General features: G+C 45.6%; 4 pseudogenes; 2 read left to right on the top strand and 2 right to left on the bottom strand.

Annotated features, from left to right (window-relative positions):
• Window positions 1-336: 336 nt before the first annotated feature.
• LOC100391343 (kinesin-like protein KIF18B pseudogene) lies at window positions 337-2,831 on the top strand (annotated as a pseudogene).
• A 3,035-nt stretch (window positions 2,832-5,866) lies between these two features.
• LOC100391707 (WD repeat-containing protein 1 pseudogene) lies at window positions 5,867-8,951 on the bottom strand (annotated as a pseudogene).
• LOC103790814 (constitutive coactivator of PPAR-gamma-like protein 1 pseudogene) lies at window positions 8,950-12,009 on the top strand (annotated as a pseudogene).
• Window positions 12,010-21,239: 9,230 nt separating this feature from the next.
• On the bottom strand, window positions 21,240-22,376 carry LOC100401909 (mitochondrial Rho GTPase 1 pseudogene; annotated as a pseudogene).
• Between the last annotated feature and the right edge of the window lie 3,507 nt (window positions 22,377-25,883).

The following is a 25,883-nucleotide window of genomic DNA, read 5'->3' as shown; positions in this document are numbered from 1 at the left end:
AGTGTTACTATTCACTGATGCTGAAAGACGTTCTTTTGCATAAAAGATTTTTTAACACTTTGGACTTCTCTGAAATATTCAGAAGTACTAATTTCTGGCCCAGGCCCAGTAAGGATTCTAAAGTAAGAATGAGGAGAAGGGGGCCTCCTTCCCTCTCCTTGAATGGCTTTATGGGTGCATGCATTTTAAAAGTTCTTTAAGCAACAAAGAAAAAAAAAAAAAGAACAGCATGGTGTGGGGCATGCTCTTGTTGGGTGGGTGCTCCTGTCTGTGTTGTGGCTGTGGGACCTGTGAGGGAGCAGCGATGCCAGTGGTGGAGAACCGATGAAGGGTGTCACCAGGGTGATGGCAGTGGAGGACAGTACACTGCAGGTGGTGGTGCGGGTGCGGCCCCCCACCCCTTGGGAGCTGGACAGTCAGTGGCGGCCAGTGGTGCAGGTGGTGGATGAACGGCTGCTGGTGTTTAACCTTGAGGAGCCAGACAGAGGGTTCCCTGGCCTGAAATGGGGCAGACCCATCATGGCCCCAAGAAGAAGAGCAAAGACCTGACGTTTGTCTCTGATGGGTCTTTGGTGAGGCAGCCAGCCAACAGGACGTGTTCCAGCACAGCACACACAGCATCCTGGACAGCATCCTCCAAGGCTACAACTGCTCAGTGTTTGCCTACGGGGCCACCAGGGCTGGGAAGACACACACCATGCTTGGAAAGGAGGAGGACCCCGGCATCATGTACCTGACCACTGTAGAACTGTACAAATGCCTGGAGGCCCACCAGCAGGAGAAGCACTTCGAGGTGCTTGTCAGCTACCAGGAGGTATACAATGAGCAGATCCACGACCTCCTGGAGCCCAAGGGGCTCCTTGCCATCCACGAGGACCCCAACAAGGGAGTGGTGGTGCAAGGACTTTCTTTCCACTAGCCAGTCTCAGCCGAGCAGCTGCTGGAGATGCTGACCAGGGGGAACTGTAACCCACTGATGCCAAGGCAACTTCCTCCCACTCCCATGCCATCTTCCAGATCTTCATGAAGCAGCAGGACTGGGTTCCAGGACTGACCCAGGCCATCCAGGTGGCCAAGATGAGCCTGATTGACCTGGCTGGCTCAGAGTGGGTATCCAGCACCCATGCGAAGGGGGAGCAGCTGCAGGATGGTGCCAACATCAACCACTCTGCGGGCACTCATCAACGTCCTCAACGCCCTGGCCGACGCAAAGGGCCACAAGACCCATGTGCCCTACAGGGACAGCAAACTAACCCGCCTGCTCAAAGACTCCCTTGGGGGCAACTGCCACACAGTGATGATTGCTGCCATCATCCCCTCCAGCCTGGCCTACGAGGACACAGACAACACCCTCAAGTATGCTGACCGGGCCAAGGAGATCAGGCTCTCACTGAAGAGCAACGTGACCAGCCTGGACTGTCACATCAGCCAGTATTCTACCATCTGCCAACAGCTCCAGGCCGAGGTAGCCACTCTAAGGAAGAAGCTCAAAGTATATGAAGGGGGAGGCTACCCCCACAGGACGTCCCAGGAGCCCCCAAGTCAGAACCACCACCACAACACCAGCCCTGCATGCCAGAGCTCCCTGCAGGGCCTGGAGCCCTGTAAGAGGAGAGCTTGGGGACAGAGACCCAGGTGGAGAGGGCCATGGAAGGGACCTCTTCAGACCAGGGGCAGTGCCCAAAGGACCAGGATGAAGGCCCAGCTGAGAAGGTTCTAACCCAGATGCCAGAGCAGAACCCCACACATGCACTGCCAGAGTCCTCTGGCCTGACCCTGCAGCCGAAGCTAGTCATGGGCCACCTCTCAGCACAGGAACTGGACAAGGACTGTTCTAAGCAGTTGGCCCTAAAGATGCTGTGCCTGGCCCAGCAGCAATACTCCCTGCTCCAAGCAGCCAACCTTCTGACCCCCGACATGTTCACAGAGTTTAAGACCCTACAGCAGCTGGTGCAAGAAGAAAACATTGAGCCTGAGGCAGAGGCCTCTAGGACTTCTGGCCTTGCCATGGGGGTGTCACCTCTGGCTCAAGAGCTATGTTCAGAGTCAAAGCCTTTGGGATATACTGGCCCTGTGACCCAGACCATGGTGAGGCAGCTGAGTGGCCCCCTACACACATTGGGGATTCCACCTGGACCTAACTACTCCCCAGGCCAGGGATCCCAATGGCCCATGGAGAAGAAGAGGAGGAGACCATGCTCCTTGGAACTAGACAGTCCCACGGCCCTAAAGCGGGGCACCAAGTGCCAGCGCCAGTCCTTTCTGCCCTGCCTGAGGAGAGGGTCTCTGATGCCCAATCTTCACTGGGGCCCAGAACCCCCGAAGGAGAAAGGGCCTCTTCCCCCTGCCCTTCCCCTCACTTGTGCTCAGCCACAGTCATCAAAAGCCGGGTGCCCCTGGGTCCTTTGGCCATGCAGAACTGTTGACCCACTTGAGACCTCAATGCCACCTTCGATATTTCTGAGGAGCCTCCCTCAAAGCCCAGTTTCTATGAGTGCATTGGCTGGGGCAGAGTCCCCCAGGAGCTGAACAGGCTAAACCAGCCCTTCATCCCCAGGGAACCCATGCTCCTGTTCACCACAAAGGGCCCTAAACCAACATTTTCCCTCCCTGGGACCTCTGTCTGCAAGAAGAGGCATGTTGCGAGTTCCTCCATCTCCTGTGGCTGCAGCCGCATCACCCACAGCACCTTGAAGAGGCCAGCTGGACTCCTTGAACTCCCAGAGCTGCCCTTGAGTCCCCAGTGCCCTAGCAACCAGAGGAGTGGAAAGGACCTTGTCAGGGTGGGGAGAGTGCTGTCAGTGGGGAACAGTGTCACCAAGGTGTCCTGACCATCAGGATGTCCTAATCCCCCAGCCCCACTATGCTGAACACCCCTCTTGGACCTGGAAACACCTGAACCAGGAGCCCAGACCTGCTTTCCTTCCCTGGGAGCAATTAGTGCCAACACACCTTAACTGTATTACCATCCCTCCGCAGCCATCTGTCCTGCTACTCACCCCTGTTAATCCTGTTATACTCAGCTTCTTGCTGTCTACTTATTCATTTGTGAGTGTTAACATGTTGCTGTTTTTTTGTTTTTGTTTATGAGATGGTGTTTCACTCTGTCGCCTAGGCTAGAGTATAGTGGTGCAATCTCAGCTGACTGCAACCTCCGCCTCCTGGGTTCAAGTAATTCTCCTGCCTCAGCCTCCCAAGTAGCTGGAATTACAGGTGCCTGCCACCACACCCAGCTAATTTTCAAATTTTTAGTAGAAACAGTGGTTTCACCATGTTGGCCAGGCTGGTCTTGAACTCCTAACCTTGCCCAAAGTGCTGAGATTACAGGTGTAACCCACTGTGCCCGGCCCATGTTGCTGTTTTAAAGGTGCTGCCATGTTCCCCCCTCATTTTTTGTTTTAATTTAATTTAATTTAATTTAATTTAATTTAATTTAATTTTTTGAGACAGAGTCTTACTGTCACCCAGACTTGAGTGCAGTGGCGTGATCTCAGCTCACTGTAACCTCCACCTCCTGGGTTCAAGTGATTCTCCTGCCTCAGCCTCCTGAGTAGTTAGGATTAAAGGCATGTGCTACCACACCTAGCTTTTTTTTTTGTATTTTTAGTAGAGATAGGTTTTCATTGTGTTAGCAAGGATGATCTGGATCTCCTGACCTCATGATCCTCCTGCCTTGGCCTCCCAAAGTGCTGGGATTACAGGTATGAGCCACTGCGCCCAGCCTCCCCCTTCATTTATGATGCCTCCATGCAGGCAGATGGTTTTTGGGCTCTCTTCCCCACCTGTCTCTAACACAGGCCCCACACTGATGGCCATGGGCAGTGGAGGAGGAATAAGGATGAGTTGGGGAGTGGGGAGTCACAGCTTGGCTCTTCCTGGTTTCTGAGAGAGGGACATCTTCATCCTTACTCCTCTGAGTCCCCAACTACAGTCCTGGTGAAGATGTGGATGATAATGGTGCCTTGATTTCCAAATGAAGACAGCTTTATTGTTTCATTCTATTGTAAATAGGATATACATTCAGTGTAAAATAAAGTGTAAAGAAAGGGGACTTCAGCCTTAACGCTGCACCTAGAAAAAAAAAAGAAAAACCAATACTTGGCTACTTCCCTACAGCTGCTAATCTTAGCGGTGTCCCTCCACAGCCTGGCACGGTGGTCAGAATGCAGGGCCTGGCCTACAATACTGGAGTTAAGGAAATTCTTAACTTCTTCCAAGGTTACCAGTATGCAACCGAGGATGAACTTATACACACAAATGACCAGGCCAGGACTCTACCCAAAGAATGGGTTTGTATTTAAGGGCCCCAGCAGTTAGACCATCCTCAGAAAAGAAGTGTTTGAAAGGTGTATAGGGATCTTGAAACTACCAGATGCAAGAAAACTTCTAGCAAATTCAGGGGAAGTTTGTCTACACTCAGGATGCAGTATTTTCAGCAAACTTGATTGGACAAGTGGGCCTGTGCCTTATCTTTTGGTGGAATGAAAAAATTTGAACCAGTGATGCCAAATCCTTATAGCAAGCAGCATGCAGCATACCTGGCTCTTTGCCAATTGCAAATAGGCATTTAAAATGTGAATTTGGAATCAGACGTCTCTATTACTTCCAGCTAAGGTGGCATCATGGTTGTTTCCTAAGTTTTAAGTGTTGAATAAAAACTCCATCAGTGTCTGCCATCTCCACCATGATCTCTGTTAAGGAAGCTTTTGTATATTCCCACTCTTTTCTCTTCATTTTCCTGTCTTCTGCATAGTCATGCCCTCTTGCTAAGTAATTCAAGCATAAGGTCTTGGAATACTAAAATTGCAAGCTTAGGAGAAAGAGTAAAATTGTTATTTTCCAAGTCTTTTTGCCATAATGATCTTATAGTTAAAAACAAATAATTTTAAAACACCTGAAGATACTTTAAAAAACATGGTGCACCCTCCACAAAACATAGAAAGTTTAAAAGTTTGGACCTTTTTCTCAGTAGGTATCAGTTGTAAATAATGAACTAGGGGCCAAAATACAAAACAAAAAATGAAGCAGCTACATGTAGTTAGTAATTTGTAGTTTGAACTGTAACTGAATATTGAGGCTTCATATGCATTATTTTATATTTTATATTTTAATAAGAGAGATTCCATAGTTTCTAATATCACAGAAGTGAGACTATTTGAACAGTGTATTCTAGAAAACAATATACTAACTGAACAGAAGTGAATGCATGTATATATTATGATAGCATTAAACCTTTTTCTCTAAGGCCTTAACTGTCAAATGATTATAAGCTTTTAAAGCATAGGACTATAGTCAGCATGCTAGATGAGAGGTAAACACTGATGCAGTTAGAACAGGTAATGATGCTGTCAGTGTTTAACACTGTGTTTAGCTGCATTTATGCTACAAAAGTGCAATATTAGACACTAGCTAGCTAGTACTGCTGCCTCATGTAACTGCAAAGAAAACAGGATTTCATTAAGTGCATTGAATGTGGATATTTCTTTAAGTTACTTATATTGTCCTTTGCTTGAATGCAATGCCATGGAGATTTATGTGGCTGCTATTTTTATTTTCTTTGCATTACACTGATTAACAGCTTAAAGGGAGAAGCAAGCATTTCCCTCTTCAGCTGACTGGCAATGGCCCTTTAACTGCAATAGGAAGAAAAAAAAAAGTTTGTGTGAAAATTGGTGATAACTGAAAAAAAATTTTTTTTAAGTGCTCGCTTTATTTTTTATGTACAAACTGTTCCTGTCTAAAGCTTTCAGAAGAATGTGTACAGACACCCTGCAGAGATGAGGGTCATGATGGGGCCCTACTGCCTCTTGTGGTGGGGCAGGGGCAAGGGGGTGCATCACAGAAATAGAGAAATGACATGTTCCACTGCAGTTAAACTCTAGTCCCTGATTAGGTCCATCCAGAAGTGGGGGTGGGGCTCCTCAGTAGGTGATTGTCCACTCCTTGACAGAGGCATTGTGGGAGGTGGTGACCAGCATGTGCTCATCCAGCCAGGCCAGGCTGCTGACATGGTGCAGCCAGTGTGCATCTTGGATCTTGACTCTGGTTTCTGGGTCACTCAGGGTCCAGACATACACCAACATGTCCATGCCACCAGATGCAAAGTGTTCCTTGTCTGGGGACCAGGCCAGGCAGACGATTTTTGCATGGTGTCCATAAAAACATTGTTTTCCGAGTAGCCATCAGCAACGCTGAACACTGTGACCAACTTGCTGGCGTTTTACATGGCAAGGAAGGCACCATCATGGGAGTAGGCCACATAGGTCATGGGGTCCTTGGCCTCTAGGAGCTTGCCCTCATCCTTCAGTGTGATACCCAGGATGGAGTACAGGTGGATGCTGCCATCCGCACCCCCAACCGCCACCGTGTCCCCACCTGGGTGCACTGCCACAACTTCAGGCTGTCAATGCTAAGCACTTCCTCTGATCTTTCAGCCGGATGATCTGCCCGATGCACAGCACCACAGTGTATCCCCCAGGGCCCACAGTGACACACTTTGGCTGAACGTCCAGTTCCACTACTCCTTGTCCCCTGTAGTCCCACAGTGTGAGGTTGGTGTACCGCTCAGTGTTATCCATGCTGCAGGTGATGAGCTGCCCCAACTTGTCCATGGTCATCCTGGACACCTGGTTCATGTGGCCCTTCCCAGCGAAGGAATCGTTTTTCCTTGTCTCTGAATCCCAGTAATTAATGTGTCCATCATGGCTCCCAGAGTAGATGTAGGACTTGCCGCCATTTTTATGCACTGTCAGACACTGGATCAATTTACTGTGACCCTTGATGACACGCAGGGGCTTGCTGGGGTTGTTCTGTCCAGATAGTTGATGTACCCGGACAGGGAGACACTGAGCAGGTGGTCCTTCTGCCACAGTCAGCCCAGCTGCTGGTCCAGAACCATGGAGCCCATGGGAAACACGCTGACCACGGAGTTTATATTAACATCCCAGATCTTGGAAGTTTTGTCCCTGGAAGCAGAAAGCAAATGGGTGTTGTCAGGACTCCAACTAATGGCATAAATCCCACCGTCATGGGCCTTGCTTCCACCCAGCGTGCACACCTTCTCCCCAGTCTTCCCATCACAGATGTATATCTGGCCTTCGGCACTGGCTGTGGCAAATCTGTTCCCATCAGGAGAGAATCACACACAATTGACAAAGCGGCTGTGATCACCAATTGTGAACTTGAACTTGAATGGGGGTCCCTCAAAGAACATAGTGTAGTTATTGTCGCTTCCTGTGGCCAACCGGTATGGCTGGCTTTGCTCAATGTCCACACTGTTGATGACTTTGTTGTGGCCCATGATTTCGCCCACAGAAGAGCCACTATCCCACAGGAAGACTGCTCCGAACTTTTCCCTTCCTTCACCGACCAGGGCAATCCTCTTACTGTCTTCAGTCCAGGCAATGTCTTTGATGTTCCTGGCGAAAGGCTGGTATTCATACTTCAACAGGTGCTCCTTCTGTGTGGTATCCTAGATCTTCAGCTTCCCAAACACATCTCCGGAGGCGATGTAGAATCTGCTGGGCGAATACTTTGCCGCCACCGCCTGATGGGTGTGCTCTGTGTAGACGTCAGCAAGGGCTGGGTTGTCGATGTTCCTTAGGATGACGCACTTTCCATTGGCATACAGAAAATTGTTGCCCTTAGGGTCGCCGCTGATGATTTTGGAGATGCTCCTCTCCACCTGGGGGAGGCTGGTGAACACCTTCTTGATCTCGTACGACGTCCTCACCCACTTGCTACTGCTTCATGCTCACCAAAAGCCTCCCGGGCCAGCACTTGCTGGGAATCACACCTCACCAAGGTGTGATTTTTTTTTCTGGGAATCAGCTTTCTGTATTTCACCTCTTGAGAATGTTCCCCCTGCCGAATGAGACAGGATCACAATAACTCAATAACTGAGGAGTCCACATGCAAGTTATATTTTTCTCTAACAAGTTTACAGCAGTGTACAGCAGTTACAGACATTTACTTTATAGTAAAAAAAGTACAACCATATTTATTAAACTTAAGGTGAGGTGGGCAGGAGAGAGGGAGGAAAGCACATTTGGGAATGAGTTCTCAAACTAACGCTCAGAACTGGTGTCCAGTGACATAGAAACCACCTTCCCAAATGGTGGGGCCTTCCCTTGCCTGGGGATAGTGGCAGAGGGCATGGCAGCCACTACAGCACTTCTGACTCCCTCTCCAGTCCCACTTTCCATTTCTATTTTTTATCAGATGGCATTATCAGAATCAGGAATCATGACTGTCACCTATAAGTTACTCATCAAGTTGAAAGTTGTTAAAGAAAAGGAATATCAGGAGTAGCTGCTCACATTGTGGGACAGGAAGATAGGATTTGAGGGCTGGAAAAGAAAATCAAGGAAGATACACTCCTGTCCCCGAATAATTTTTTCATAAGTTAATTATTACTTCTTAACTTAAGGACAAAACTATAATAGAAAGCTGAGTAAGACTAGCGCTGAAAAACTGGAGAGAAGGCCCCAAAGGTGTCCTTTCATTTTTTCTTCTACCTCCAATCTTTCCCGTTTCAAACTACAGGTAAAAGCTCCACCACTATTAAGGTATTAACTTATTCTATGAATTTGATTCTTTCTTTATTCTCCTGAGTTCTAAGATAGGTTTTTTTTTAGTCCATCAATTTTTGTGCTTGATACTGAGGGCTAAAGGGAAAGGATGGGATAAAACACAAAATTTAAAAAAAAGCTTGGAATGCAGGCTCAAGCTGACACTGAGCCTTAGGTCACTGAAAGTCAGGCGAAGTCCTCGGCCTCGGCCGTGGCAGATCCTTCCCCAGACATGGCTTTGGGAGGCGGCAGCACATAGCGGCCACGGCAGCCATGAGCGCGCCCCCGACCCACCCCTGTCCCCCCTAGAGGCCGCAGCCCCAGCCCACCCACCACAGCCCCGCCGCCCCCTGCCTGCACCCGCACCCCGGCCGCCACCATGGGCGTGCAGGGCTTCCAGGACTACATCGAGAAGTACTGCCTGAGCGCTGTGGTGCCGGTGAAGCTGCAGAAGCTGGCCCAGGGCAGCCTGGTGGGCGGCGGGCGGCAGCGGCCCCGGCAGACCCTGCTGCTCCTGCTGGTGGATGCCAACTGCCTGCACCGCTTCTATGGCGGCTTCTACACCGACTGGGTCAGCGGCGGCCAGTGGAACCACATGCTCAGCTACCTGGTGGTGCTAGCCAAGGCCTGCTTTGGCGGCAACATTGAGCTCTTTGTCTTCTTCAACGGCATGCTCGAGAAGGCCTGGCTGCACGAGTGGGTCAAGCGGCAGGGCAACGAGTGCCAAATGGTGCAGCAGATCATCAGCCATGTCCAGAACAAGGGCACCCCGCCGCCCAAGGTCTGGTTCCTGCCGCTCATCTGCATGGCCCACTGCAACCGCCTGGCTCTCATCCGCTTCCAAGTCAAGGTTGCACAGAGCATTGAAGATCACCATCAGGAAGTGATTGGTTTCTGCAGAGAGGATGGTTTCCATGGCTTGGTTGCATATGACTCTGATTATGCACTGTGCAACATCCCCTACTATTTCAGTGCCCATGCCCTAAAACTGAGCCAGAATGGGAAAAGTCTCACCACAAGCCAATATCTGATGCATGAAGTTGCCAAGCAACTGGACCTGAATCCAAATCATTTTCCTATTTTTGCTGCTCTCTTAGGAAATCACATTCTGCCTGATGAAGATCTGGCTTCCTTTCATTGGAGTTTACTTGGTCCAGAACATCCACTAGCCTCACTAAAGGTCCACGCCCACCAGCTGGTCTTGCCACCTTGTGATGTAGTGATCAAAGCTGTTGCTGCCTATGTCCTCAACATTCAGGACACCTCTGACTTGGATGCCATAGCTAAAGATGTTTTCCAGCATTCACAGTCTAGAACAGATGACAAAGTTATACAATTTAAGAGAGCAATTGCATATTATTCAGCGACTAGTAAGCCTATGTCTTTTCATCCACCTCATTACTTACCCGGACCCGGTCTGTTTGGAATGCCTGGGATGGTGCCGCCACATGTTCCTCCTCAGATGCTCAACATTCCACAGACCTCTCTGCAAGCAAAGCCCATGGCCCCACAGGTGCCCAGCCCAGGGGGGTGCCCCGGGCCAGAGTCCATACCCGTACAGCCTCTCTGAGCCAGCAGCTCTCACTTTGGACACGAGTGGGAAGAATCCAATGGAGTAGAACAGCTACAGCAACGTTCCTCATGAAGGGAAACACACGCCTCTGTATGAGCGGTCCTTGCCCATCAACCCAGCCCGGAGTGGCAGCCCCAACCACGTGGATTCTGCCTACTTCTCTGGATCTTCTACATCGTCATCTTCCGACAACGATGGGGGCAGTGGAGGGACGACAAACCATATCAGTGGGAACAAGATTGGCTGGGAGAAGATGGGAAGCCACTCAGAGCCTCAGGCACGAGGAGACCCAGGAGACCAAACAAAGGCAGAAGGCTCATCCACTGCCTCTTCAGAAAGCCAACTAGCTGAAGGCAAGGGAAGCCAGATGGGCACTGTCCAGCCAATGGACAGTGCCCACCAGGAACCACATGGACATCACCACACCTCCCCTGCCCCGCATTGCACCTGAGGTGCGGAGAGTGGCCGAGCATAGGCACAAGAAGGGGCGGATGTACCTCTACATCTTCCATGTCCTGATGAAGGGTGAAATCTAAATTGCTGTTTCTATTGAAGATGAAGTCAACAAGGACCTGCCTCCAGCCGCTCTGGTCCATAGGCCAGTTCATCAGTATGTTTATGGAGTCCTGTTTAGTTTGGCAGAAAACAGAAAGAAAACTGAGAGACTTGCTTTTAGAAAGAACAGATTTCCACCAGAATTCTCACCAGTGATCATTAAAGAATGGGCAGCTTACAAAGGGAAGTCTCCTCAAACCCCAGAACTGGTTGAAGCTCTTGCCTTCAGGGAGTGGACCTGTCCCAACCTGAAGAGGCTATGGTTGGGAAAGGCTGTGGAGGACAGGAACTGAAGGATTAGGGCCTTCCTGGCCTGCATGAGGTCAGACACCCTGGCCATGCTCAACCCTGCCAATGTGCCCACTCACCTCATGGTGCTCTGCTGCATCTTACGGTACATGGTGCAGTGGCCAGGAGCACGCATCCTCCAGTGTCAGGAGCTGGATGCCTTGCTGGCTCAGGTGCTGTCCCCCAAACTCTATGAGCCTGATCAGCTCCAGGAACTCAAGATTGAGAACCTAGATCCCCGAGACGGCCAATCCCCTGGGAACACTGTTGTCCTTGGATGTATTTTGATGGGAAATTCTTCCAATCCAAACTCCTCAAAGCCAGCTGGGAAAAGACCCCGCTCATTGACCTCTGTGATGGTCAGGCTGAGCAGGCTGCCAAGGTAGAGAAGATGCACCAGAGCGTCCTTGAGGGGCTCAGCTTCTCCCAGCAGAACCACATACTCCCTTTCCCACCACCTCCTGCCCTGCCCTTCTACCCTGCCTCTGCATACCCCCGGCAGTTTGGACCTGTCTCACCCTCTCAGGGCAGGGGCAGAGGCTTTGCAGGTGTCTGTGGCTTTGGAGGCCCCTATGGGGAAATGGTAGCAACAGACCCCTACCATGCCTTCCATGTGGTGGCAGCATCGGGACACCGTGGAGCCTTCTCAGGCAGTGATAGCAGCAGGACTAGCAAGTCCCAGGGTGGAGTCCAACCTGTACCTTCTCAGAGAGGCAAACTAGAAATAGCTGGCACTGTTTCTGTTGAAGGACCAGCTAGAGGGTGTCCAATAGGAGTTATTTCCACCCCAGTGATTAGAACATTTGGAAGAGTTGGAAGGTACTATGGCAGAGGTTATAAAAACCAGTCATTGATTCAGGGCAGACCTTTTTATGCTGCTTCAGCAGAAGAAGTGGCCAAAGAACTTAAGTCAAAATCTGGGGAATCGAAGTCCTCTGCTACATCTTCAGACGGGTCCCTGGCTGAAAACAGAGTGATGGCCGAGGAGAAACTGGCTCCCCAGATGAATGGGAGCGTGGGTGACACCAGGACCCCCAGCCACTCTGAAAGTGCCTTGAATAATGACTGTAAAACATGCAATACAAATCCTCATCTAAATGCACTAAGTACAGGCAGCGCTTGCCACAGAGAAGCTGCTCTGGAGACAGCTGTCTTAAATAAAGAAGAGTAAACTTATTTTTTATAGAGGATGAAGGATGCTGGAAGGGTAAAGATTTAGGAATATCTGCAGAGAGAGAGCCTGCAGTTATGTACATTTTGTCTTTTCCATAAGAGAAAAATGAGGACTTTGGAAATTCAGATCCCACTTTGATATCAGAGATTTAAACAACACATTTTTAGTTTTAACCAGTTGTAGTCAAAATGCTACAATAAAACAAAAAAGAGGAAGAAAATGAAGAGCATTTGACTCCCGCACTTAAAATGAAGTACACATAAAGTTTAAACTGGTTATGACAAAAGCCTATAGTTGTTTCTTGAACTATAAAGAAAACAAATTTGGGCAGTCTTTAAGTATATATAGCTTAAAATATAATTTTTAGCAGTTAGTGCCATATGTATGCCATTATATTTGATTTTGCATTACTGTTTTACAATGAAGCTTTCTTTAAGGCTTTGATTTTTACGATTATGAAAAAATGAGGCACAACCACAGTTTTTCTTTCTTAAATTTCATCACAATTAATGTGGTTCTTTTGTGTTAAAAAAAGAGTGCAACTATGAAAACTAAAAAATTATAGAGTAATATTGCTGTTCTGCTGATTTTAAATATACAATACATCAAACATACATTACAAGCAAGTTAAATGGAGATAAAGTTGAAATCATAGAAGATGCAAATGACCTTTCAAAATCAACACAATGTGTTCTGAAACTTTTCGTGACTAATACCATGCATCTATGATCAATGAACTATGTGGTTTTGAATCTGATGTAGACCATTAGTACTACTACTTGAGCTAAACTTCTGCATGGTTCATAATTTTTAAAGTGTGTAGTTAATATGCATACTATCATCCTTTCTTCCATTCTTACCAGTATGTGCCCATTTTCAAAACAAAGATGCTAATAATCAGTAATAGTCCTATAAAAGATGTTAACTCTCTTTAGTCATTGACTGATCTTGCTCTAACCTTAAAATTTTGTGATTATTGACCTCTGTTGCATTTATTCTAAAGCTCCCCTCCCAAAATTATCTAGCCATTTCAAATATCAACATTACCCTGGTGTATTCACTGCTGTTTGCATTAATGTTCTTTGTTGCTGTTTTATGCCTTCATATTAGCAAATATGAAATTCTGTGAAAAAAACCCCTTTGATATATAAAAAGAAAAAAAAAACACCCCTGCTCTGCAGCAGAAAACATATTGCTTGTTCTTGAGAACTTTCCCATCAAGAATTTTTTTTTTTTAATTTTTTATTGGATTATAGGTTTTGGGGTACATGAGCAGAGCATGCAAGACAGTTGCGTAGGTACACACATGGCAGTGTGCTTTGCTTTTCTTCTCCCCTTCACCCACATTTGGCATTTCTCCCCAGGCTATCCCTCCCCACCTCCCCCTCCCACTGGCCCTCCCCTTTTCCCCCCAATAGACCCCAGTGTTTAGTACTCCCCTCCCTGTGTCCATGTGTTCTCACTTTTCATCACCCACCTATGAGTGAGAATATGCGGTGTTTCATTTTCTGTTCTTGTGTCAGTTTGCTGAGGATGATGTTTTCCAGATTCATCCATGTCCCTACAAACGACACGAACTCATCATTTCTGATTGCTGCATAATATTCCATGGTGTATATGTGCCACATTTTTCCAATCCAGTCTATCATCAATGGGCATTTGGGTTGGTTCCAGGTCTTTGCTATTGTAAACAGTGCTGCAATGAACATTCGTGTACATGTGTCCTTATAGTAGAACGATTTATAGTCTTTTGGATATATACCCAGTAATGGGATTGCTGGGTCAAATGGAATTTCTATTTCTAAGGCCTTGAGGAATCGCCACACTGTCTTCCACAATGGTTGCACTAATTTACACTCCCACCAACAGTGTAAAAGTGTTCCTTTTTCTCCACATCCTCTCCAGCATCTGTTGTCTCCAGATTTTTTAATGATCGCCATTCTAACTGGCGTGAGATGGTATCTCAATGTGGTTTTGATTTGCATCTCTCTGATGACCAGTGACGATGAGCATTTTTTCATATGATTGTTGGCCTCATATATGTCTTCTTTCGTAAAGTATCTGTTCATATCCTTTGCCCACTTTTGAATGGGCTTGTTTGTTTTTTTCCTGTAAATCTGCTTGAGTTGTTTGTAAATTCTGGATATCAGCCCTTTGTCAGATGGGTAGACTGCGAAAATTTTTTCCCATTCTGTTGGTTGCCGATCCACTCTAGTGACTGTTTCTTTTGCCGTGCAGAAGCTGTGGAGTTTCATTAGGTCCCATTTGTCTATTTTGGCTTTTGTTGCCAATGCTCTTGGTGTTTTGTTCATGAAGTCCTTGCCTACTCCTATGTCCTGGATAGTTTTGCCTAGATTTCCTTCTAGGGTTTTTATGGTGCCAGGTCTTATGTTTAAGTCTTTAATCCATCTGGAGTTAATTTTAGTGTAAGGTGTCAGGAAGGGGTCCAGTTTCTGCTTTCTGCACATGGCTAGCCAGTTTTCCCAACACCATTTGTTAAACATGGAATCCTTGCCCCATTGCTTGTTTTTGTCAGGTTTATCAAAGATTGTATAGTTGTATGTATGTTGTGTTGCCTCCGGTGCCTCTGTTTTGTTCCATTGGTCTATATCTCTGTTTTGGTACCAGTACCATGCTGATTTGATTACTGTAGCCTTGTAGTATAGTTTGAAATCTGGTAGTGTGATGCCCCCCGCTGTGTTCTTTTTGCTTAGAATTGACTTGGCTATGCGGGCTCTCTTTTGGTTCCATATGAAGTTCATGGTGGTTTTTTCCAGTTCTGTGAAGAAAGTCAATGGTAGCTTGATGGGGATAGCGTTGATTCTGTAAATTACTTTGGGCAGTATAGCCATTTTCACGATATTAATTCTTCCTAACCATGAACATGGAATGTTTCTCCATCTGTTTGTGTCCTCTCTGATTTCGTTGAGCAGTGGTTTGTAGTTCTCCTTGAAGAGGTCCCTTACGTTCCTTGTGAGTTGTATTCCAAGGTATTTTATTCTTTTTGTAGCAATTGCGAATGGCAGTTCGCTCTTGATTTGGCTTTCTTTAAGTCTGCTATTGGTGTAGACGAATGCTTGTGATTTTTGCTCATTGATTTTATATCCTGAGACTTTGCTGAAGTTGTTTATCAGTTTCAGGAGTTTTTGGGCTGAGGCGATGGGGTCTTCTAGGTATACTATCATGTCGTCTGCAAATAGAGACAATTTGGCTTCCACCTTTCCTATTTGAATACCCTTTATTTCTTTTTCTTGCCTGATTGCTCTGGCTAGAACTTCCAGTACTATATTGAATAGGAGTGGTGAGAGAGGGCATCCTTGTCTAGTACCAGATTTCAAAGGGAATGCTTCCAGTTTTTGCCCATTCAGTATGATATTGGCTGTTGGTTTGTCATAAATAGCTTTTATTACTTTGAGATACGTTCCATCGATACCGAGTTTATTGAGGGTTTTTAGCATAAAGGGCTGTTGAATTTTGTCAAATGCCTTCTCTGCGTCAATTGAGATAATCATGTGGTTTTTGTTTTTGGTTCTGTTTATGTGGTGAATTACGTTGATAGACTTGCGTATGTTGAACCAGCCTTGCATCCCTGGGATGAATCCTACTTGATCATGGTGAATAAGTTTTTTGATTTGCTGTTGCAATCGGCTTGCCAATATTTTATTGAAGATTTTTGCATCTATGTTCATCATGGATATTGGCCTGAAGTTTTCTTTTCTCGTTGGGTCTCTGCCGGGTTTTGGTATCAGGATGATGTTGGTCTCATAAAATGATTTGGGAAGGATTCCCTCTTTTTGGATTGTTTGAAATAGTTTTAGAAGGAATGGTACCAGCTCCTCCTTGTGTGTCTGGTAGAATTCGGCTGTGAACCCATCTGGACCTGGGCTTTTTTTGTTAGGTAGGCTCTTAATTGCTGCCTCAACTTCAGACCTTGTTATTGGTCTATTCATAGTTTCAGCTTCCTCCTGGTTTAGGCTTGGGAGGACACAGGAGTCCAGGAATTTATCCATTTCTTCCAGGTTTACTAGTTTATGTGCATAGAGTTGTTTGTAATATTCTCTGATGATGGTTTGAATTTCTGTGGAATCTGTGGTGATTTCCCCTTTATCATTTTTTATTGCATCTATTTAGTTGTTCTCTCTTTTATTTTTAATCAATCTGGCTAGTGGTCTGTCTATTTTGTTGATCTTTTCAAAAAACCAGCTCTTGGATTTATTGATTTTTTGAAGGGTTTTTCGTGTCTCAATCTCCTTCAGCTCAGCTCTGATCTTAGTAATTTCTTGTCTTCTGCTGGGTTTTGAGTTTTTTTGATCTTGCTCCTCTAGTTCTTTCAATTTTGACGATAGGGTGTCAATTTTGGATCTCTCCATTCTCCTCATATGGGCACTTATTGCTATATACTTTCCTCTAGAGACTGCTTTAAATGTGTCCCAGAGGTTCTGGCACGTTGTGTCTTCATTCTCATTGGTTTCGAAGAACTTCTTTATTTCTGCCTTCATTTCGTTGTTTACCCAGTCAACATTCAAGAGCCAGTTGTTCAGTTTCCATGAAGCTGTGCGGTTCTGAGTCGGTTTCTGTATTCTGAGTTCTAACTTGATTGCACTATGGTCTGAGAGGCTGTTTGTTATGATTTCAGTTGTTTTGCATTTGTTGAGCAGTGCTTTACTTCCAATTATGTGGTCAATTTTAGAGTAGGTGTGATGTGGTGCTGAGAAGAATGTGTATTCTGTGGATTTGGGGTGGAGAGTTCTGTAAATGTCCACCAGGTTTGCTTGCTCCAGGTCTGAGTTCAAGCCCTGGGTATCCTTGTTGATTTTCTGTCTGGTTGATCTGTCTAGTATTGACAGTGGAGTGTTAAAGTCTCCCACTATTATTGTGTGGGAGTCTAAGTCCTTCTGTAAGTCATTAAGAACTTGCCTTATGTATCTGGGTGCTCCTGTGTTGGGTCCATATATGTTTAGGATCGTTAGCTCTTCTTGTTGTATCGATCCTTTTACCATTATGTAATGGCCTTCTTTGTCTCTTTTGATCTTTGTTGCTTTAAAGTCTATTTTATCAGAGATGAGAATTGCAACTCCTGCTTTTTTTTGCTTTCCATTAGCTTGGTAAATCTTCCTCCATCCCTTTATTTTGAGCCTTTGTGTATCCTTGCATGTGAGATGGGTTTCCTGGATACAGCACACTGATGGGTTTTGGATTTTTATCCACTTTGCCAGTCTGTGTCTTTTGATTGGTGCATTTAGTCCATTTACATTTAGGGTTAATATTGTTATGTGTGAATTTGATACTGCCATTTTGATGCTAAGTGGCTGTTTTGCCTGTTAGTTGTTGTAGATTCTTCATTATGTTGAAGCTCTTTAGCATTCAGTGTGATTTTGGAATGGCTGGTACTGATTGATCCTTTCTATGTGTAGTGCCTCTTTTAGGAGCTCTTGTAAAGCAGGCCTGGTGGTGACAAAATCTCTGAGTACTTGCTTGTTTGCAAAGGATTTTATTTTTCCTTCACTTCTGAAGCTCAGTTTGGCTGGATATGAAATTCTGGGTTGAAAGTTCTTTTCTTTAAGAATGTTGAATATTGGCCCCCACTCTCTTCTGGCTTGTAGTGTTTCTGCCGAGAGATCTGCTGTGAGTCTGTTGGGCTTCCCTTTGTGGGTGACCCGACCTTTCTCTCTGGCTGCCCTTAGTATTCTCTCCTTTATTTCAACCCTGTTGAATCTGACGATTATGTGCCTTGGGGTTGCTCTTCTTGCGGAATATCTTTGTGGTGTTCTCTGTGTTTCCTGCAATTGAGTGTTGGCTTGTCTTGCTAGGTGGGGGAAATTTTCCTGGATGATGTCCTGAAGAGTATTTTCCAGCTTGGATTCATTCTCTTCGTCCCCTTCTGGTACACCTATCAAACGTAGGTTAGGTCTTTTCACATAGTCCCACATTTCTTGGAGACTTTGTTCATTCCTTTTTGCACTTTTTTCTCTGATCTTGGTTTCTCGTTTTATTTCATTGAGTTGGTCTTCGACTTCAGATATTCTTTCTTCTGCTTGGTCAATTCGGCTATTGAAACTTGCGTTTGCTTCGCAAAGTTCTCGTATTGTGTTTTTCACCTCCTTTAATTCATTCATATTCCTCTCTAAGGTATCCATTCTTGTTATCATTTCCTCGAATCTTTTTTCAAATCTTTTTTCAAGATTCTTAGTTTCTTTGCATTGATTTAATACATGATCTTTTAGCTCACAAAAGTTTCTCATTATCCATCTTCTGAAGTCTAATTCCGTCATTTCGTCACAGTCATTCTCCGTCCAGCTTTGTTCCCTTGCTGGTGAGGAGTTTTGGTCCTTTCTAGGAGGCGATGTGTTCTGGTTTCGGGTGTTTTCCTCCTTCTTGCGCTGGTTTCTTCCCATCTTTGTGGATTTGTCCGCTGGTCGTCTGCGTAGTTGCTGACTTTTCGTTTGGGTCTCTGAGTGGACACCCAGAATGTTGATGATGAAGTATTTCTGTTGCTTGGTTTTCCTTCTACCAGTCTAGCCCCTTCGCTGTACGACTGTTGAGGTCCGCTCCAGACCCTGCTTGTCTGGGGTGCACCTCTAGTAGCCGTGGCACAGCGAGGGATGCTACCAGTTTCTTTTTCTGCTCTCTTTGTCCCAGGATGATGCCTGCCTAATGACAGTCTTTTGGATATAGAGGGGTCAGGGAGCTGCTTGAGGAGACAGTTTGTACTTTATAGGGGTTTAATTGCTGAGCTGTGCACTCTGTTGTTCATTCAGGGCTGTTAGGCTGCTATGTTTGATTCTGCTGCAACACAGCTCATTAAACAACTTTTTTTTTTTTTTCTCAAATGCTCTGTGTTGAGGGGTTTGGGCTTTATTTTTGGATGTCCGATCAGGTGTCCTGCCCAGCTCAAAGGCAGACTAGCCACTGTTTGGCTGCCGAGGCTCCGCCCTGCTGTTGTGTGATTCGCGCTGTTCCTGCCGGCTCTGCTGTGGTCTCCGCCACGCCCTGCGGCGGAGTCTCTTCGTTGTAGCGTGTTGCCTCAGCAACGGCAGGCTGCGTCAGCAGTGGGCGTGTATCTCAGTAGGGACGGGTTGCCTCGGCAACGGCTGGCTGCGTCAGCAGTGGGCGTGTATCTCAGTAGGGATGGGTTGCCTCAGCAAGGGCTGGCTGCGTCAGCAGTGGGCGTGTATCTCAGTTGGGGCGGGTTGCCTCGGCAACGGCTGGCTGCCTCAGCAGTGGGCGTGTATATCAGTTGGGGCAGGTTGCCTTTATAGTGGTGGACGCCCCTCCCCCACAGAGCGTCTCGGACCGTCTGCCCGGGATAGTTTGAAATCGCGGTTTTGTTCGTCCCACTGGGTATCCCAAGCGATCTGTCTCTGCAATCCCCTGGGCTGGGCTACTGTGCAAGTCTCGTTCAGTCTCAAGTCCAGCCCTCTCAAGTCTCAGGTTGCCGGTTCAACAAGGCACCCGGACAAGCGCGCCCTGTGGGGATTGCTGGGTAGGGCCGGCCGCCGCCGCCCCGGCTGCCGGCTTCGCCAGGCAGACCTACTGCCTGGCGTCCCGTGTCTTTTTATACTTGGGAGTTTCCCCGTTCTGTGGGCAACAAAGATCAGTCTGGAAATGCAGCACTGACTCACCGTTTGCGAATTCAACGCGGGCTCCAATCCTGGGTTGTTCTCACAGCGCCATCTTGAGTCCCCTCCTCCCATCAAGAATTTAGTAGAAGCAGGCATACTTCGATGATTTTGATGTTTTTGTTAATGTTTCCAAACAATGTACTTTGAAATCGGAATCACTTCTTATCGTTTTCAGATACTTCTGATGCTCTTCATCACATTAGTGATCAGAAATGAGGTGTAATTCCCCAACCCCTGCCTGCAAGAGCTAAGTAGGATCTTACTGTAAGTTGAAGGGAGTTTTGCCCTAACTCATGGATTGTGCAAGAATGAACTGCTGTTGAGTTTGATTGACTGTCGATGGATTGTGGTGTGGTGTATCTGAAGGCTATTGAATGCAACTTACAATGCTTAATAAAGATCTTTATTCTTTTAGTGTAAAAAAAAAAAAAAAGGCCAGGAGCGGTGGTTCAAGCCTGTAATCCCAGCACTTTGAGAGGCTGAGGCTGGTGGATCACGAGGTCAAGAGATCGAGACCATCCTGGTCAACAAGGTGAAACCCTGTCTCTACTAAAAATGCAAAAATTAGCTGGACATGGTGGCGCATGCCTGCAATCCCAGCTACTCAGGAGGCTGAGGCAGGAGAACTGCCTGAACCCAGAAGGTGGAGGTTGCAGTGAGCCGAGATCGTGCCATTGCACTCCAGTCTGGGTAACAACAGTGAAACCCCATCTCAAGAAGAAAAAATAAGTTTTTTGTTTTTTAGTAGTAGTAAGGATGACTCTATTTAAACTAAAAACATTGGTAATATACAAATTGTTTTTTCTCATTTCATTGAAAGAGCTATAAAATTCAATATACTGACAAAAGAAGCAACATAATCACATAGATAACGTCTCTGCGAATTCCTTTTACCTCACTTCATCCTTAAAGGTGAGCTGCACACTCAGCTATACAATTTTCTAGACTGTGCGATGGCTTCAAGGCTGGCCTACCACAAGTGACTGAAAAAAAGTCTTGTTGGTAAGCTGACACTGGCTTGTATGTTTTTAAAAACGGAGAGAGAATGGCAAATTGTGCCTTACGTTTTTATAGAACCCAAAGGATAATACCGAGTAAATGTGAAATAAATAAAGTGATCCATGAGTAAATACAGTCTCTGGGATGACTTAAACCTAGGAGGGTGAGCCAAGTGAGCACTAACAATACCATTTAGAAATGTCTAGAAACATCATTTCTAGAACTCAGCTTGGGAGACCATATCTTGCCTGAATATGTACATATGTTTACAAAATATTTCCTTTTGGCCTCTGGAATTTAGCCATTTTAGTTTGGCTGGTAGCTGTTTTCTTTCCATATGCTAGCCAATACTGCAGTTATAACTATCATTAAAATACCCTTATGCATGAATTACAAATATTAATAAAGTAACTCTGCATGTATAAATATCTCAGTATTTCTAGCAGAATTTAAAGCATTCAGAATGTACATAAAAGTATTTGTTTTTGGTAGGGCCAGTATTTCTTTTTATAGTATCGCTGTTTCAATAATGCTTTGTACATTGCAAAGCCCAAAACTTGCTCGAAGCCAAAACGTGGAGCTCTTGAGGTCAGCTTGTGTGTCGTGCGAATACATGGCCATTGTTGTCAGTTTAACGAAGATATCCTTACTGGGGGCATCAGCAGTATTGCAAGTGAAGGCTTGTTGTGGAGTCATTTTGTGTTTCCTGCAGAAATCAGTAGGTGAAATACTATACTCTTGTTTAACCTCATGCAGGTCTGACTTCGTAGCTATGATTAAGCAGGCTATTCTGCTGTCCATAAAGTGTTGCTCAAAAATCCTGGCAAATAATTTGGGGTTACTGACATTATAGACCAGGCACACAACATCACAAATGATCTCAGCTTCAGTTAGAAATTCTGATTCTGAGATATCATGCAACAACAAGTATTTCTCTTGCCCATATACATAAACAGTGTTAATCACATAGTAGGATTTATAATCTTCTTGAATTTTCTTCTGCCTCATTAGGTTTCTTCCAAGAAGAGCCTGAAGAACTCCACTTTTCCCACAGTTTTTCATTCCAATTACATTACATCTGAACACATTTCTTTGAGTGTGTTTTTTCTGCAGGTCTATCTTTTTATCTCTTGTTACTGTAATAGCTGAAGCTTGAGACTCTTGCTCAGTCAATATTGAATAGCCTAGATATCCCAAATACTCCAGGCACCACTGTACATTTAAATAAGTTATTAGTGTCCACTGGGAAAGGAATTCCTGGTAGGTGATAGAAATTTGCTGACTGTATTAAAGTTTTCAAGCCAAAAAAGCTGACTCTGAAAGGTTACAAGCAGTATTGGTGCACCTTCAAAGACACATTTATTTCTTGCTATAAGAGCAAAGAAGAATCCAGTGGGACCCCAGCTCATCAGATGAACCTCAGGGGATGTGAAGTTACCCCAGATGTAAGTAAATATTTCAGGCCAAAAATTTAACATTAATCTCCTGATTCCAGTTGCAGAGGGCATGAATGAAATCTGGCTTCATTTTGACAATGGAAAACAGTATGCACACTGGATGGCAGCCTGCAGATTAGCCTCCAAAGGCAAGACCATGGCGGACAGTTCTTACAACTTAGAAATTCAGAACATTCTTTCCTTTCTGAAGATGCAGCATTTAAACCCAGATCCTCAGTGAATACCAGAGCAGATCATGACCAATACCAATCCTTAATGTTTGGTGTCTCCTCACTATCTAAAAAAGTATAAGAACAAGCAGCCAGGCTATATAAGAGGTTTGATAACAGCAAGAATCTTGGAGTCCCATCAGAATGTAGCTCAGATGAGTCTAATTGAGGCCAAGATGAGATTTATTCAAGCTTGGCAGTCATTATCTGAATTTGGCATCACACACTTCATTGCAAGGTTCCAAGGGGGCAAAAAAGAAGAACTTATTAGAATTGCATACAACAGACTGATTAGGATGGGTGCCAGCACTGGAGATGCAATTAAAACATGGCATTTCAGCAACATGAAACAGTGGAATGTAAACTGGGAAATCAAAATGGTCACCATAGAGTTTGCAGATGAAGTACGATTGTCCTTCATTTGTACTGAAGTAGATTGCAAAGTGGTTCATGAACTCATTGGTGGCTACATATTTTTCTCAACACATGCAAAAGACCAAAATGAGAGTTTAGATGAAGAGATGTTCTACAAACTTACCAGTGGTTGGGTGTGAATAGAAATACTGTGTAATGAAACTCCACAGCCATAACAATATTTAACTTTAAAAGCTGTTCATTATATGCTGCTTAATTAAAGTAAGCTTAAAATGTCTTATTTTACCGTGAAAACTTTTTGCCTTACCAGACCAGTTAATATGTGCACTAAACAAGCATGAACGTTAATCTATCATGATATAATAAACATGAATTTGGCACACATTCCTTAGGGCCAAGAATTGAAAACTGAAAAATAGCAGGCAAATCAGGAACAAACCATCACTGATGTAAGCTAGCCAAACTATGAGAAACAAGCCATCTATTTTAAAGCTATCCAGGGCTTAACCTATATAAAGTCTATTTATCATGTCTAATGCATGTGTTTTAGTGTATGTTTAATTTGATATCATGTTTTAAAATATCCTTCTGGTAGCCATTTATTTCCTCCTCCTACCCCCAAATAGATCAGGCATGCAGGAGGCCTGCTATTTAATAATGTCATTGTGTTTGACCTTGAAGAAAAATGCTATTAGTCTGTTATGCTTGATTTGTTTTTGTCCTTGAATAAGCATGTGATGTATATTGTCCTGTGTTTTTTGTTTTTATTTTTATACTATATCATATTACACTTCTAGTATTCACCAGCATATTCACTGTCTGCCTAAAATATGCAACTCTTTGCATTACAGTATGAAGTAAAGTTCTATGAAGTATGCGTTTTGTAACTAATATACAAACACAAATTAGTTTGTAACTAATATACAAACACAAATTTTATAAAATTGTACAGTTTTATAAAAACTACTCACAACTAGCAAATGGCTTACATGTAGCATCTCTGCATTAATTAAATGCCTTTAAGAGATATAATTAGAGGAGGACTCAAGATGGCGCTGTGAGAACAACCCAGGATTGGAGCTCTTCTCGTTGAATCCGCAAATGGTGAGTCAGAGCGGCATTTCCAGACTGATCTTTGTTGCCCACAGAACGGGGATACTTCCAAGTATAAAAAAGACACGGGGAGGACTCAAGATGGCGCTGTGAGAACAACCCAGGATTGGAGTTCTCGTTGTGTCTGCGGAGAGGTGAGTCTGAGCTGCATTTCCAGACTGATCTTTGTTGCTCACGGAACGGGGAAATTCCCAAGTGAAGAGGAGAAGTGGGACGCCAGGCAGATATTCCACCTGGCGAAGCCGGCAGCCGGGGTGGCGGCGGCCGGCCCTAACCAGCGCTCCCCACAGGGCACACTTGTCCGGGTGCCCCGTTGAACTGGCAACTGGAGACGTGAGAGGGCTGGACTTGAGTCTGAGCTAGACTTGAACAGTGGGCCAGCCCAGGGGATCGCAGGAACAGAGCGTTAGGATTGGCCCAGTGGGACGAACAAAACCGTGATTTCAAACAAGCCCCGTGCAGAGGGCCCAAGACACTCTGAGGAAGAGGGGCGGCCACCATTACCGAGGTAACCAGCCCCAACTGAGATACACGCCCATTGCTGACGCAGCCAGCCGTTGCCGAGGCAACCCGTCCCTACTTAGATACACGCCCACTGCTGACGCAGCCAGCCGTTGCCGAGGCAACCCATCCCTACTTAGATACACGCCCACTGCTGATGCAGCCAGCCATTGCTGAGGCAACCCATCCCTATTTAGATACACGCCCACTGCTGACGCAGCCTGCCGTCGCCGAGGCAACCCGCTACAACAGAGAGACTCCGCCACAGGGCATGGCGGAGAACAGCAAAACAGCGGAGCCAGGGCGAGCCTCACAACAGCAGGGCGGAGCCTCGGCAGGCAAACAGTAGCTAGTCTGCATCCTAGCTGGGCAGGACCTCAACGGACATCCAAAAATAAAGCCCAAACCCTTCAACACAGCATTTGAGGAAAAAAAGGGTTTTTTTAATGAGCTCTGTTGCAGCAGAATCAAACATAGCAGCCTAACAGCCCTGAATGAACAACACAACTCACAGCTCAGCAATTAAACCCCTATAAAGTACAAACTGTCTCCTCAAGCAGCTCCCTGACCCCTCTATATCCAAAAGACTGACATTAGGCAGGCACCATCCTGGGACAAAGATAGCAGAAAAAGAAACTGGTAGCATCCCTCGCTGTGCCACAGCTGCTAGAGGTGCACCCCAGACAAGCAGGGTCTGGAGCGGACCTCAGCACTCGTACAGTGAAGGGGCTAGACTGGTAGAAGGAAAACCAGGCAACAGAAATACTTCATCATCAACATTTAGGGTGTCCACTCAGAGACCCAATTGAAAAGTCAGCAACTACGCAGACGACCAGTGGACAAATCCGCAAAGATGGGAAGAAACCAGCGCAAAAAGGAGGAAAACACCCGAAACCAGAACACCTCGCCTCCTAGAAAGGACCAAAACTCCTCACCAGCAAGGGAACAAAGCTGGACGGAGAATGACTGTGACGAAATGACGGAATTAGACTTCAGAAGATGGATAAAATATTGGCAAGCCGATTGCAACAGCAAATCAAAAAACTTATTCATCATGGTCAAGTAGGATTCATCTTGGGGATGCAAGGCTGGTTCAACATACGCAAGTCCATCAACATAATTCACCACATAAACAGAACCAAAACCAAAAACCACATGATTATCTCAATTGATGCAGAGAAGGCATTTGACAAAATTCAACAGCCCTTTATGCTAAAAACCCTCAATAATCTCGGTATCGATGGAACGTATCTCAAAGTAATAAAAGCTATTTATGACAAACCAACAGCCAATATCATACTGAATGGGCAAAAACTGGAAGCAATCCCTTTGAAATCTGGCACTAGACAAGGATGCCCTCTCTCACCACTCCTATTCAATATAGTACTGGAAGTTCTAGCCAGAGCAATCAGGCAAGAAAAAGAAATAAAGGGTATTCAAATAGGAA

The sequence above is a fragment of the Callithrix jacchus genome, chromosome 6, assembly GCF_049354715.1.
Source record: "Callithrix jacchus isolate 240 chromosome 6, calJac240_pri, whole genome shotgun sequence".
Taxonomy (NCBI): Eukaryota; Metazoa; Chordata; class Mammalia; order Primates; family Cebidae; genus Callithrix; species Callithrix jacchus.
The sequence above is the reverse complement of the archived record's forward strand: the minus strand, read 5'-3'. Positions and strand labels throughout refer to the sequence as shown.